Here is a 15,694-nt window from a genome sequence, read left to right as displayed (position 1 = left end):
ATAATTTCTCTCACTGGAATAGAATGTGCAGGAGTAGAAAACAGATAAATAATACTATTGTTTTTATTAGCTTAAAATGCTTATACAATTTTTTCAATCCATTCAGGTTCACTCAGCCATCAAAGAACATCAATCATACTTGACAGGCTGTAACACATTTTAGAATTCTACAAACAAACAATCTTTTAGATCCACATATTCAAGAAAAAAAGATTATGTGCTGATCCACCAAGTCTGCATATCTAGTAATGAAGTTAAATTCTTTCCATGGTCCATATTCCCAGTCAATCAAAGAAATTGTAGACATCTGGAATTACTGCAGAGAATTATAAGCCACACATATGAAGAAGTTCTGGGTCTAACAGCTCAATGGAATCCTCTTGTTTAAATCCTGAGCCTTCTTTCATCATTTCAACAACAGTCTTGCTGATTATTTCTGGCCTTCAAGGTTTCCCACATCTGTTCCTTGTTTACAAAATACTTTTCTCTGTAGTAAGGACACTCACTCACCAGCTTCAACCCTAACAACATACTTTGTAAATAAAGCATGATCTCTTTACTTGCATCTCACCCCAAAGTGATAAGGTGCAAGTATTTCACTGTCTGCATATTAGAAAAAAATAAAGTGTGAATTACTATTTTTCAGGAACTTTTCAAATATGTCTTCACACCTCCTCTGGGAAAGAAAAACATCCATGCTGCTAAGTATCTGAATTCTTGATCTTTAAAATACTGTAGGGTTATTCTAATAAATTCACGGTTTTACAAAAATTTGTTTGGCCATTTATACTCAGTGGGAAAGACACTTTGCCTCTAACCTTAACTACCAAGGGGAAGCCACGCAGAAACTGTTGGCATAAATAAAAGCAATGCCTGACTACCACTGTCTACTTTTCTCTTTCATTATATTGATTTAAGAGCTTACCCCTTTGGCTATGCATCCTATACCAGCCTGAATCTAAGCCCAAACACAACGTGACTACAAGCCCCCAAAGTGGTTTATTTAACATTACTATGTAACACGCCTCGTTCTAGTGAAATTGTTCTGCACTTATAGCATATTTTATGCAAATATAAACATTATGCATGCAGATATTATGCACTTACAAGATAATATACATTATATCTACAAAAGAACAAAACAAATGGAATCCTACTGGTTGTAATATGTTTCTTATCCTACATTTTACATTATGAGTTTTAACAACAATATGCTGTATCAATGACCAAAAACAAGCAAACGCACTGATTGCTGTTTGTAGCATATTTAATAGGCTGCAACCCTCCGCACAACGCTATTTCCTAGAGCAGAGATTTGGAATCTAGTTTTACTTCATCAGCTGAACTTCACCGGACATAATGCCCAACTGGTATTTTCCAAAATAGAAATTATAGATGTGATTCCCCATAACATTCATCAATTCACTATAAATTGGTGGATTACGCATTATTCCACAGAGGAACCTTTTCGAAAACTTATTTCACCTATTTCTCCATACATGCTTTATTGTTCACTATTTGCCCCCCAATAGTTTATGCAACTACTCAAGTTTAAGATTCATGAAAATCTGACAGAATCTCACTTAAATTAATCAAAGTCTTGTTATTGAAAGACAAGAAATACAGGGTATCTCATTTTTATCTTGTTTAGAGGACAAAATTAAAAATAGATCCCATTCTTTTATAAAAATATGTATTTTATAAGAACTTTCACGATAGTAAGAGTCATAGCTCAGAATGAATCCAAGAAACCTGGAAGTGGAAAAGCAAAAGACCAGAACAACTTGAGAATGTCTTGGCTGCAATATGCTAGCCATCTGTTTTAACCAAAAAAAACCTTCTCACAATCCAACTATTTCATGATTCCTGGATTTATGATGGTGTTAAAATTAATCTGAATTGGCACAAAGACCAACATTGAGAGTATTTTAACTGTAAGAAAGAGACATTCCTGAGAAGTTTGTCCTGCATAGAAAATGCAACTCTAGGCATCCCTGTTACCAATATGCTTATTACAAAAGTTTGTGTTACTTCTAAGTGTTTCCCTAAAATACGTGAATAAGATCTTTGGGTTGCTGAAAGTAACCAAGGGCAAATTGGTCCATTTTATTTACTAGCTGGTAGAATCCATCCAAGGTAAATCTCCTTAGCTTTCAACTCTTCCTTTAGAGATCAACATTTCCTCTATTTAAGTTAGTACTCAAATACATTATATATGTTTCTTCTCTTTAAAATGGTCCAAACATTTTAGTAAGTCTGGATCACAGCTGTAAAACTTTTAATACAAACCATTTAAAATATATTATTCAACTGCACTGACTTCCGAGGGGTTTCCAGGCAAAAGAATGCTTGTTTTAACTTCAAAAACTTCTTTAAGGCTTCAAAGAAAATTTCTAAAGTTTTCTTTTCTTCACATATTATCTAGCTAGACTTTGAGAGGGTCAAGATCTTATACTTTATGCCTCCCCTGAAATCTAATATAAAGAAAAGGATAGGGAGATATCTCTGATAGCGCTCTACTTTAAAACAACTTTCCCAGAGTGCCTTGTCTGGCATTTTCTTCAATAATTTCTGACCTCTTAGTACATTATATTGCTCATTTTCAATAATATTTATCTTTGCAATGGAATGTGAGACTACTGACGTTGTTATGAATGCATATTTTTATATATTTAATAATGTAATGACTGATGCTTTTTTTTAAAAAAAAGTATACAGACTTTGACAGGTTTGCAAATTTTGTCAAAATGTGAGCTATAAATATCCTAAAGAAATTAAAAGCCAAAATATTTTTATTTTTCTCTTATCTGCTTCCCCTTTGGAAATTCTAAAAGGGAAGCAGATTATAAAAATCTATTTCTACAGCAATATAGCGAGAAAACAAAAATAGCGAAGTCACACCTTTTTAAAAGAGCTTTAGAATGCTTAACAAGTTTTAGATCCTGGAATAAGACAAACAGTCCTGCCTCTAACTTGGAAGATGAATCCTTTTCCCCTTATCACCCTGGTTTGCTACATTTGTAACTGCTAACCCTGGCTGAATAGGTTCCATAATTTGGAAGCAGAAAACACAAATACGTTCTAAAATCGGCTTAAAACAATTTTAAACCAAACTTCTACAATTATTTTTTTTTTAAATCTCTTTCCCAGCTCACAAAAGGTGGAGAGCAGAAGAAAATCTTGATGCCTCCAACATACATGTGACTCTGCCTCCACTCCCATTCTGTGGCCCTTATTCCACCAAAAAAGTTTAATGTCAGCTCTAACCTCATACCGCTGATCACTCCTGCTTTAGAGATTATTAGGGAGAAGGAAAGGGAATTTTTGTTGTTGAAGAGATAGATTTTTAATTCAGATCAGGAAAGCATTTCCTCCCAAGAGTATACAGTAAGGCAGTTAAAAACTAATTCTGAATTCTTAAAACATGCAGTATTGATTTCAAGATAATCTAAACTGATTTATTCATTTCTGGAAATTCTAAGTTAGTACAACAATGGACTTTGCATAATACTCTTTGATAATACCTATTGGATTTTACTACGTTTTCCACAGTGTATAGATATTGAACAGATTGAAAAGGATGTTGAATTATTTTTCCTAAAGCAGAGACAGACAAAATCCTCACCAGGATACCAATGTTCCTTTAATGCCCAGTAAGAAGCTGACAAACTACAATGGAGAACCCTGCTTGTCGAACCCTGTTCACCTTCTGCAATACTTCTCAGCCACCCATCATCTTTCTTAAAAATAGAGATATTTGTCGACAATGATCCAAATGTTTCATATTTGAACCTTTGCTTAATTTCAATGGAATGAAATGTAACTGGAACCACAGACTACTGTACAAAACAGATATCATTAGATAACCAAAAGGATTCAAGAGAAAATGCTACTGATACTTTTGTCATCAGGCCTCTAGAAAATCAGGGGGGGAAAGATATTACAGGTCTTTGACCTATAGGGGGAATTGAAGTGAAAGAGCAATCAGAGAAAGAAGGCATGGAATTAATTGCACTCTAAAAAGCAGAACTTTTTTAAAAATGAGAAGTGGATGCAAAAGAGATGAAGATCCTGCCAGTTTATCTCTCTGCAACTCCAGTTTTCTCCTACCAAGCTCTTCCTGGTCCAGGCCTGTCAAATTGGTGGCCTGCAGGCCAGATATGTCACATGCAGACCATGCCCACTACGACGCCACAAAGACAAATAAAGTCATGATATGTCACAATCTGGCCTGTGACGCGATTGAGTTTGACACCTGTGATCTAACCCCATCTTTGAAAAGATCAGTTAGAACAGGGGTGTCAAACTCATGGGCCAGATGTGTCACGTGCTGGCCCCAGCCCCACCTGGCTTAGCAATGGGGGGAAAAGTCCCAATATGCCACATGGCACCGCTGTGATGACACAAGTTTGACACCCCTGAGTTAGAAGAAACATAATTTAGTTCTAGTCTGATTCAAGGGGACGTTAAGAGATATTTTATTTTCTCTTCAGTAGGTCCTCTTCTTTAAGCCAGGAAAGCACTAGCAGTTATAACCACTACCTAAGTTTCAAAGAGAGACCATAACAATTGTTTTTTGTAAACTTTTGAAGATTAGAAAACATACAAAAGATCAGTCCTGAACTGATTTTTGATCTTGGAACAAACCACTTAATAGGAACAAAGGGAAATACAATTTGGATAAATGCAGGCGGCATGGCTATCCTAATAGAATGTAGTAAGCACCGAGGCTCATTTAGTGGACAGAAGATTACCAGTCATTGATAGCAGTGATAATTTCCAGGGGTTTATTGACAAAAGCAAACCCAGTAGTTGAAATCACAAGGAAGTAGATTCAAGCACTACATCAAGAGGAACTTGTTGACTTTAAGAATGTGAGAAGATGGAACAAGCTAGTTTACGAAACAGTGAGTTCTGCTTCTGATTATCTCCTGTGAAAAGTATTCTAGTAGATTATGCCTTGAGCCAGAAGTTTGACTAGATAACCTCTAAGGTACTTTCCAATCAATGATTATATAAGATAATATCTGACGCTTAATGACACAGAGGCAATCGCATATGAGCAATTACCCTCAATAGTTACAGTTAAGAGTTTACAAAGACAAAGACAGATACCTTAAGCAGTTAACGAATGAAAGGCTGACACAGCTATTTAAAAAGAATAGTAGTCTGTGAGGACTTTAGAATATTAGTTAAATGAAAGAAAAATGAAGAGCATCAAGGTTTCTCCCCAGACTGAAAAGGGCAGAAAGTTTAAAGATGTAGCATTCACACACACTTATACCAAAGGAGAGCAGTGGACATAGCTTAGCTGAGAATGGAAGAAACGGAAGGTTGTGTTTTGAGAAAGTGGAAAAGAGGATTCTGGTCAAGAGGAGAGAAAGAAGCACCTTACTCAATAGAACTGGAATATTACTACTAGCCTGGAAACAAAGGAAGCAGGCTTAGCTTCCTTCTGGATTAAAAGAAAAGGGATATAGGAAAAAAAGAAAAGAAATAGTTCTTTGGAGAAGGAAGGAAGGAAGGAAGGAAGGAAGGAAGGAAGGAAGGAAGGAAGGAAGGGAGGAAGGAGGGAGGGAAGGAAGGAAGGAAGGAAGGAAGGAAGGAAGGAAGGAAGGAAATGACCATTGCTTGACCAAGAAGGGATTGTTTTCCTTTTACTGAGTGGGTAGATGACATGCAACATGGGTGTCAAACTTGTTGCATCACGTTGCAGTGATGTGATGTTTCATGATGTTATTCCCTTTTGTGGAGCTGGGGTGGGTGTGGCCTGCGTGTGAAACATCCGGCCCATGGGCCACCAGTTTAACACCCCTGACATAGAATTACTGTATGTCTACATTTTCCTTAAAGATAAAGCAAACAAAAACAAAGCTTTTCCTTCAGGATTTTGGGGAAATTATTACTCAACTGACAAAGCAAAAAAAAAAAAGGAAAATCTCAGAATTTTAAAAATGTAATGAATGTGGTACTGAACATGGGATTGGATGAGATATCTTATAAGATCTCTTCCATCTCTATGATTCTATACCAGGGGTCTTCAAACTTGGCAACTAAGACTTGTGGACTTCAACTCCCAGAATTCCTCCTCCAGTCATGTTAGCTCAGAAATTCTGGGAGTTGAAGTCCACAAGTCTTAAACTTGCCAAGTTTGAAGGCCTTTGTTCTATATATACAATTAAGTTTAATTTAATTATGAATGAACATTAACAATACATTCACTTTTTAATTATTCATTTAATGCTTTTTCTGTTTTGTCTCATTCAAAATTACAATTTAATAAAAGGTCTCTGGGACCATATCTAAGATATTCAATGATAACACGATCTCTGGCTTCAGGTTATGCATTTCACTTTAAACATGTGCAGAGTATGAAAATCTCAGACACTGAAAGTGCCATATATAGAGAAAACTAGTTTTGGGTCAAAACTAACAGCATTAACTCCATCACTTTACTTCAGTGATTTCAGAAATTCTACAACTGGCAAAAGAAGTGCACTGCAAGTATTTCTTTGCTTCATTTTGCTTTTCTCTGCATATTCTGCATATGAATCATCCAAAAGTATTTGTTCCACAGGCAACCTTTCTGTGGTCAATAAAAATTATTATGATCAGGACTTAAGTATGATAATTACATTATCCTGCAGTGGACATTCATCTATAGAGCTTTATTCTGTTTGAAGAATGAAAGCATAGCTAGAAGAAAAATATCTATTCATATTATGACACTGCTATTAAGAATATTATATTTGGCCACATTGCTACAACATTTTGGCAGTGTTTCAAAAGCCTGCAATGTTTATTATTATTATTATTATTATTATTATTATTATTATTATTATTATTATTATTATTATTATTATTATTGTTGTTGTTGTTGTTGTTGTTGTTGTTGTTGTTGTTTTACGGATCACTATCCATGTAGCTACTATTTCTGTTATTACAGATAAGAGAAAAGTTCAAGAAAAATTAAAATACTATAATAATCATGAAAACTCTCATATGCAAAGTGCTTTGCTGAGTTATCTATCATTCATCATCCATCATTTGCTTTATGTCATCAATTCATCTTCTTGCACAATTTTACTTTTCCAAACTAAAAGGTACACATTTTCTTAACTTTACTTCTAAGAGACCAGCCTGCAAATACGTTTCAACAGAATAATCATGGATTACAGCAATTTATGTTCAAATGTATTTCGGAACCATAACAGAAATCTGTTAAATTTTGTTCAAAAATATTATCATTAGATAGACTGAGATTGGCTCAAACACTAAGATCTCTGGGAAGGCATAGTAACAGGAAGTTTACGGTTTGTAGATTTGGTGAGATCATTAAAACAAACTGTTCTAAAATTAACTAATTTTTAAAAAGAATCAAATTGCCATGGCTATTATAGGTAGGAATCTGTCATCTCAGATCTGATGACCATAACCTCTAACTTGATTTACAACTTTAACTCCAGTTATTGTAAAGACAAAGGATAAAAAGTGCAGGCATTTTTCTATGCCCAGATTTTATATAAAATTAGCTTGATCCTCCTTTTCAGAACAATATGTATTATAAACCAATTGTATGTAGAATGAACTTTCTAGCAATGTTGCTAATTCAGCTAAAATACTGAATGATCTATTTTAAAATTTTGAACCAACAATTATTGGATATCAAGCTTGAATGAACAAGGTCAAAAACTGATATTAAACAACCAAGCAACAAGGTAAGTTTGTAGAAACTAGTTTCCATCAGGCTACTTAGTGAAATCAGAGTAATGAAAAAGTCCCTATTTAATTTACATGAACTCTAAAGGAAGAATTACTGTATCTGTAGAGTTATCTTGCTTTACCAAGTTGTCTTGCCTTACCAAGAATTTCAGGAAATCTTTTTCAGGGATCTATGAGAACATCTCAGTGAGTTGCAATGAGAAAGAACAATGTTTCTCTCAATTATTTACTTATCTTTATGAATCACTTCTGCTCCTCTTACGTGTGTGCGGGTGTGAGGACATAAACACATACTGTTCTTGCAAAAGGGTTAAAAAAGATGTTTCAGCAAAAAGAAAATAAAAACTGAAAAGATTTTAAAAAATATTTTGTGGATGAATTTTAAGAAGAAAAAAAGAAAACTATACTGTTATTGCATAATGTCATAGTTTACATGATAGAAATTGGCCACAATCAGAGTACATTAGTTGCAAGGATATATTAAAAACAAGTATGTAAAAATACTGCCCAGATTATTATGAGGACCCAGATTGTTGGGGTCAATATGCTGACTCTGTAAACCACTTAGAGAGGGCTGTAAAAGTACTGTGAAGCGGTATATAAGTATAAGTGCCAGAGGGTGGTATTCAACAGGTTCTGACCAGTTCTGGAGAACCGGTAGTGGAAATTTTGAGTAGTTCGGAGAACTGGCAAATACCATTTCTGACTGGCCCCACCCCCATCTATTCTCTGCCTCCTGAGTCCCAGCTGATTGGCTGGGTCTTCTTTGGTTGCCCTGCACAGGAAAACAGAGCTGGAAAGCAGGTTAGTGGGGGGGAGAGGGAATGGAGATTTTACAGTATCCTTCCCGTCATGCCCACCAAGCCATGCCACTCCCACCAAGCCACACCCACAGAACTGGTAGTAAAAAAATTTTGAATACCACCATTAAGTGCTATTGCTATTAAATAACCTGATGAGTTAGATTTGCATATTATGCGTGTTATTCAAATCCTTGCACTGATTTTAATAGATATCTGTAATGCAAAGGTTAATAGTTTGTATTTATTACTAGAACTCTTAATAACCACAATTAGATAGAAAATATTTTTGGATCTCAATTAATGGCAGTAGCAAGTCTTCCCTTCCTCCAAAGATTCATTTAAGTTGGGCATCAAAATACTGCATGTTTATAAGCTTGAAGCCAGCAAGTGGATAACTGACTTGTTGTCCAAACGACTAGCAACTGGTACTGATCCGGTATAACCGTGTTGAAATTGTGTGTGAAGAGTGAAGAGATAAATTCGCTAGTTTGCCATACAAGAATATATATACACACACACACATATATATATATATACATATATATATATACACACACACACACACAGAGAGAGAGAGAGAGAGAGAGAGAGAGAGAGAGAGAGAAATGGAGGTCTGCATTGTACTTGTATATTTTACTCTACTGCAAAATATGAGGCATAAATATCATCAGAGATTTTTAAAAGAGATTTGCAGTAGAAGTCTACCAAGAAGAAAGCCCTGTTAAGTTTAATGAAGACTATTCCTAGGAAAGTGTTAAAATGACTGCAGTCCTAAAGACTAAAAATAGAACTTTGAGGCAAGGACTAGCAAAGTTTATAATGAGAACAAATCCATTCTCACACTTTAATCAAATAGGCAGAAATACAAAAAAGAACACACAAATGAAGACTTTGCACACATGAGCCATATCATTCTCAATATGAATAAAATCTCTCTTATGGAGCAAAATGAAGATCCCAATTTAAGTGGGATCAAACAAGTGATCAAGCACTACAATTCTTGCAAAATGTCCTAACTGGAGTTGGCCTAACTTTAACAAAATCTACAATATAAACTGTGTGTAAAAAGCAATTGCCTGATTGTAGGCTGGTATAGCCCAACCGGATCCTTTCTTTCCCTTTCTGCTTGATCTGTATTAATAAATATTTATTTTATTTCATTTCAGCTCCCTTTAAAACTGAAAGTAAAGCTTTCTCGGTGCCCTGAGGCTGAGGGGGCCTAGATGAGGCGTAGCAAGCTTCAATTGAACCCTGCTAAGACAGGGTGGCAGTTGTGATTGGGACAGCCTTTACTGGATTTTGGGTTGTGTGCTAAGTTACATTCTTTCCAGGATCAAGAAGCTCTCCTCTCAGTGAAACATACCCTGGTCATCTATGGGAACAGCCTTGTCCCAAGTACATTGTCATGTCCCAGCTAGACAAGCTGTGTTTCCTACCAGCCAAGGAGTTTTGGCTGGAAGGATCTGAAACTGGTGCAGAAGACAAACTTGGGCTCGGGGCCTCGTTGACTTTCAAATTGGACAGGTAGCCTATAACGCAAGCTATGCAAGCTGCTCTGGGTACCAGTTTGCCTCTGGATCCAATTCAAGGTGTTGGACATTTAAATCCCTTCATGGCATGGGACCAGGATATCAGAGGAATGCAGCATTCTCATGTCCATCAAGTACATTGTCATGTACCAATCAGCTTAAAAAGACCAAGGGCTGGATGTGGCCTATCAGCCAAGGAGTTTTGGCTGGAAGGATCTAGAAGGAGAACATTCTCAGTTGCTGCTCCAGGCCTATGGAATATTTTATCATCCCTGGAGCTCCCACTCAGTTTTCCAGAAGAGTGTTACGACCTGGTTTTTCCAATTAGCATGGGAGTCTTAAAGTGTAGTGAAGCCCTGAGAATGGTTTGTGAATCTCCCGTTCCTTGTTAATCTCCTAGTCTTTTGAATTTTGTATCTTGATCTTTAATTTGGAAGTCCTAATATTTTTAATTCTGTTTTAATGTATGTCTTTGTGTATTTCTATGCTTTTATTATGTTGTAAATGCCCAGAGTTACTAAGATGAAATGGAAAGTATTGAAATTTAATAAATAAAATTAATTGATAAATCAATAAAATAAACTGAAAAACCAATAGGATCATCTTCTGAATATTCTATCTCAATGTATCCTGAATGAAGCTCAATAGACCAAAATGTTTTTCAGTTATCATGACATCTATTTGGAGATATAGGTAGATAGGCGTCATTTTACATTTATTCTCTTTGTTTTTATATTATTGTTGAAATTTCTATGTTTTTTGGGGAATAGTAAGATATATTGAAAAGCAAAACAATATAATTAATAAATATATCCTATCTGTAGAAATGAGGAATATGTGGACAAGAGAACAGTAATCATTGTCTGCAGCCTCTATTACTTTAAATGAAACTTAAATAAAATGCTAGTGAATTGGCCCTCAAATTAATTAGCAAGAGACCTACCACTTTAATATTTAGGCAGCAATCCCAAATATGCTCTGAGCAGAGGTTGTAGGAAGGGAAGCAAAGCTGAAGATAGGTAGCAAAAGAATCAGACTCAACCAGTATTTGTTGTAGTCTTGAAATTATTAAAGTGATTAAGGAAACTCTTCATAAAGTCAATCACTTTTTAATTTGACATAATTCTTGTGTATCAGCAAAACATCAAAGTCAACTTCAACAATTTTCTTATACCTTGCAAGGAATTATATCTCTATTCCTAATGTACATCCTTGTATGTGAATGACATTAAAGCAAGGTTTGTATAATTATATATTTCTGAATGTATAATTTTATTGACAGTATTCATATAACACATTAGCAAAACAAGGTTTACAAACTACAATAGCAATGTGTTAACCCAGAAACCAGAAAAATACCGATGTTGAACCTAGCTTGTCTATCTCTACTGTATGATTTCACCAGAAAATAATTATTTAATAGATAGAGGGAACAGCAGGCAAGATCCTTAAGCAAACCATCTATTTTACTTAGCATTAAGTCTACATACTAGACAGTGAAATAATAAAAAAGTAATTGATGTTCAAGTAGCAAGATTTATCAACTACACATGTACCCTATAGTTTCTACATATCTGTTCTAGAATTCTGCAATGGAAAGCAGTGCAAAGAACTTTCCAGAATAGCATTAAACAATGTTCAAACAGGGGGTGTCAATTCGAAGTTTCTAAAGAGGGGGGAAGGCAGAATGACAACAAATGCTTTGATGTAAAACACAGGGTGCGTCCTGATGAAAATATTCCATTTGAAACTGGAGACGGATCAACATGTTTCAATCAAGGCATTAACACAAATATTTTGAAATACAGTGATAAGACCTGTATTGCCATATATTGGGTTACTAAAGTCTTTCCCACACACTCTCAGTTACTGGGCTACTTCTTCAATGGACAAAATGTGAAACTAAAATAAACAACACACACACACACAATATTGGATGCTGCAAAGCAAGGGGGAGTACTGAAATGGACATAGAACCCTATGTTTGTCAGATTTACAAAAAGGCCCTGGACAAGTTCAAGATGACTAAGTCACTCTAGACCCAACCTGTGACCAGATACTGTTTCAGCACGCACATCCCTAGGTTTTAACCCTTATCACAAAAGCTTGTACCTCAAAGGAGAACTTCTTATTCCTAATTTTCCAGTCACTTGTCTCATTTTTCCCTCTTCAAAGTCAGAGCTTTCCTTCCTTATGGTGAAGTTGTTTCCCTCTTCAAAGTCAGAGCTTTTCTTCCTTATAGTGAAGTTGTTGTGCTAGTGCTATTTTCAATTATGCACTAAATTGTTTTTTCAACCTTGCTATGTCATGATCTAGAAGCCCAGCATGTGAGAAGCAATTAGATTCTAACCCACTGATCACTTTTTGGCAATCACCATCTGGAAGGATGCTACTGTGTAAATTCTGTGTTAGGAATCAATCCAAAATTCACCAGGAAGAGGAAGGTTCTTTAAAAATTAAACATGAAAATTTATAAACCGAAAGGGTGGGGAAAACTAAACTAGTTCATCATATATATATATGCCTGTCATAGCTTCTTGGGAGTTCCACATGTGAAGTTCAACAGGGTATGCTTCGGAGTAAGCCTGCCCAAAATGCAACTACCTACACCATGACAAGATTGCTGCTCTAAAGGCATCTTGCTTCACTGTAATATCTATAAAGGCTGCAAAAAAAAGGGGGGGGAGTAAAAAAAAACAATTTTTGTCCACAAAATATCCTGATATGCTGGATTGTGAGAAGAGCTAACTATAGAAACTTGAATGTAGCCAGATAAATCAGGCGACCATAAGCTAGAAAAGAGTGCCTTTAATTTTTTGGCAAAGCAATTGAGAAAAAAAAAAAATCTAAATTTCTAGGCCACCTAGCTAGACAGCTGAATTTCAGATAGGATGAGTAGAACATAAAAGATAGCGGGTTAAACTTCCAATATTAAAGTCCACCGCTGAGATGTGCTATCTTTGGTGTGGGCATAAAACATTCAAGTAAGCGCAGAGATTGATTTTGTACCCTGTTTCTCCAACAATACGGCCTCCCCCAATAGGAAGTCCCAGCATGTTTTATAGGCATGAAATGAAATTAAGCCCCTCCCCCCAAATTAAGGCCTATATTAAAACATGCAAAATGGGGGAAATGGCAGGGGGGGCTTGCTGTTAGGAAGTACTTTTGTTGCACACCCGGATATGGTGCTGCCTGCGTTGACCCCGATACGAAGTGCCCCACCAACGCCGAGGTCAACATCCAAGCCGTCACCGCCCGCCCGAAGATGCAAGGGGGTGGAATTAAGTCACCCCCAAAAAGACGGCCTAGCCATTTTTTCGGGTCTCAAAAAAAAAAAAATAAGACCCGGCCTTATTATATGAGAAACACGGTAGTATGTGTACCCTAGCCAGAGGAGGGTTATCTTCCCTTTAGTGGCTAATTAACTGACAAGCTAATGAAATACCTTCCCATACGAACTGCAGGTGTCACAATCTCATGCCTGGAAGAGCCACTTGGATAACTGCAGAGCAACCCACCCCCCACCAGACAAAAGTACCTTGTTCCAAAGCAAAGAAACCGAGTGAGTCACAAACTGAAGTACAAAGCCCAGTTCCCTTCAGCAAAATAAGAGAAGTGCTTTAGTTTTTGTTTTTTTTAGTTTTAGATTTTAAACCTTCCCCATCCCCCCACACACAGCAAACTCCCCTCACCTGCCTTCAATCTCAGTGTGTCAAAAACAGGGGCAGAGATCTCAGGTCCAAGAGGCTGAATGCTACTCAAGCCAACGACTCCCCTCCCAAGCAGGAATGAATGGGAGCCGAGTGAAAGGGTTTGTGTAATGCTATACAACTCGGGCGGATCGCAAGGCATGATCAAACCAGCTCGCTATTCTGAAAGTTAATCGCAGTCGCGAAAGTGTAGGAGGTGGGGAGGTAGGTGGGTGGGGTGGGGGAGGTGGGTGGGGGAAACACCTTTCTTCTTACAGTTCCGCAAAGGATCCGAAAAAACGTCCTGCCATCCCCGATCCCTCAATTCCCAACCCCTTTCCTAAGAATTTAAAGGGTGACAAGAGCGTTTTTGGGGAAAGGGGCGGGGGGGGAGGAGAGGAGAGGGAGGGAATCGCGTCCCCACCGTAGCGCTGGAGAAAAGTTTCACATGTCACTAAACCTGAGGCTTCAAACCGAGCTTGAACCACACACACAGCACCCGCCAGCCACACAGTTCGTCGGGTGAAAAGCCAAGGACTTCGCCCTTAATGGAAACCATCTGCTGGTTCAAACATGGAAGGACGGTCGCTGATCCTTTGGAGAAAAAGCAGGAGAAAAAAAAAGGAGCGGGCGATCGCTCGAACTGAAACATACCGGGGTGGTGGTGGTGGCGGCGGGGAACCGAGTCTTCTTTACCCCCTTCCTGCCCTGCTTCCCAGCGGTCCCGAAGCTCCCCAACTTCCTTTCCAAGCGAAGAGACGGAGCGCGGGGCCAGCGACTGGAAGGCGTCGTCGGGAATGGAAAGCGGCGAGCGAGAGCTTCCGAGAGAGGCTGGGGTTGTTTGTTTGCTCGGCGGATCAGCAAATCAGCAATCCCGGGAGGGGTTTCGAGCCTTTCAACAGGTGGAGCCACCCTTTGTGGAAAGGAGGGAGGACCGAGAACGGAGGGAGAGCGAGCGAGCGAGCGGGCGGGAGGAGGAAAACTTACCCAAGTTGGAAGGCTAAGGGAGAAGCCGAGCCGGGCCCGCCTTTGTGTGCGCGGCTCTCTCTCTCTCTCTCTCTCTCTCTCTCTCTTCGGCTTTCCAGCCGCCGCCGCCGCCCGGCACTGGAGCCGCTTCTCTCTCCCGGCTGGCTGCGCCTCAACCCAGGCAGCTCAAAGGACCGGCGGCAGGAGTCGCCGCGCTCTCAACGGGGCTGTCCATGTTTGCCAGGAGGCAGCAAGCCTCGTTCGCTTGAAGCCAGACAGCCGCCTCCAACAAGTCGGAGCGAAAGCGGCGGCTCCCACGAAAGAAAGAGAAAGAAAAATTAAAATAAAAGATAAGGGAAGGAAAGGCGGGCGGGAATGAGGCGCGCCGCCAAAGGAGAGCGAGGGAGCTCATTCACATGACGCGCCGGAGCGCCCGCCTCTGGCTCGCGCCCTCCTGCCGGCCCCGCCGCGGGGAAGGCGGAAAACAGCCCGGAGCAGACACACCTGAGGAGAGGCTGCTGCCCATATCCGTCGCCCTCACAAAGCCAGACAGGAAATGGAGGGACCAGGCCGGGGAGGAGGGGTGGGGGGCCGCGTCAAGAAATAACAAAGCCGAGCAAGCAGCTTGGGAAAGGGGGGAAAACTCTCCGCCCGCCCTCTAGCGCCCGACGCCTCCGTGGAAAAACGGGCTTAGCCGCCACTAGAATCTCCGGCTAAAAAAGCACGGAGGGCTTCGCTTCTTCTTCTCCGCCTCTTTGGGCTTCTGTGCCCGCCGCTTCAGGCTTCGGCTTGCTGACGCCAGGACCGTGCCGCTATGCGAGACGAAAGGGGCCGTTGCCGGTGTGGGCGAGGGAGGTTGGGCCCGGTTTGGCTCCGGAACCTGTATGGGGACCTTTAAGAGCCTCGGAGTTTGGGTCTGACTTGAACAGCTGGGTTAATAGAGCTTTCTCGCTCCTCTCTAAAGCGGCTGGTTGAAGAAAGGCCA

The 15,694-nt window shown here is 39.0% G+C and overlaps 1 protein-coding gene across 5 annotated transcripts in view; it reads right to left on the bottom strand.

The window, feature by feature from the left end:
* The window catches only part of PLXNB2 (plexin B2), a 357,594-nt gene extending 342,256 nt beyond the window's left edge, over positions 1 to 15,338 (bottom strand). The window contains exon 1 of one of the 5 annotated variants that reach the window (XM_026669041.2): positions 14,731 to 15,338. The gene's annotated coding sequence lies outside the window, so the exon portion shown is untranslated. The remainder of the gene's footprint in view (positions 1 to 14,730) is intronic. The other 4 variants (XM_026669040.2, XM_087969402.1, XM_026669042.2 and 1 more) reach the window with 4 other exon arrangements.
* Between the last annotated feature and the right edge of the window lie 356 nt (positions 15,339 to 15,694).

The sequence above is a fragment of the Notechis scutatus genome, chromosome 6 (assembly GCF_049901735.1).
Source record: "Notechis scutatus isolate UNSWTSFEM ecotype Mainland chromosome 6, rNotScu1.2, whole genome shotgun sequence".
Taxonomy (NCBI): domain Eukaryota; kingdom Metazoa; phylum Chordata; class Lepidosauria; order Squamata; family Elapidae; genus Notechis; species Notechis scutatus.
This window is presented reverse-complemented; position numbering and strand designations above follow the sequence as displayed.